Here is a 331-nt window from a genome sequence, read left to right as displayed (position 1 = left end):
GTTTTTGCTGGATGGTCTGATTTTTAAAGTAGGATTTAGAGTTGGAGAGGGGATGGGTTAGCAGGCTTCCAAATAAAGACCTCATTATACAGCCTTCTCTCCCCTGCACTTTTTTTTATATTTTAGTTCCCTATTTTCTCCCTCCTTTCTTCTTCTCTTTCTGTTCCTCCTCCTTCATTCTCTCCCCTCCTGCACATCTATCCCTCCCTCCTTTCCTGGATCCTGAAGAACTAAGAGCTGTTCACAGGGATCTGGACTCAACAGAGAGATAGAGGGAGGGAGGAGAAACCAAGAAAGGGAGGGAGAGTGAAAAAAATAAATATTTCCTTGG

The sequence above is a fragment of the Xenopus tropicalis genome, chromosome 2, assembly GCF_000004195.4.
Source record: "Xenopus tropicalis strain Nigerian chromosome 2, UCB_Xtro_10.0, whole genome shotgun sequence".
Classification (NCBI taxonomy): Eukaryota; Metazoa; Chordata; class Amphibia; order Anura; family Pipidae; genus Xenopus; species Xenopus tropicalis.
The sequence above is the reverse complement of the archived record's forward strand: the minus strand, read 5'-3'. Positions refer to the sequence as shown.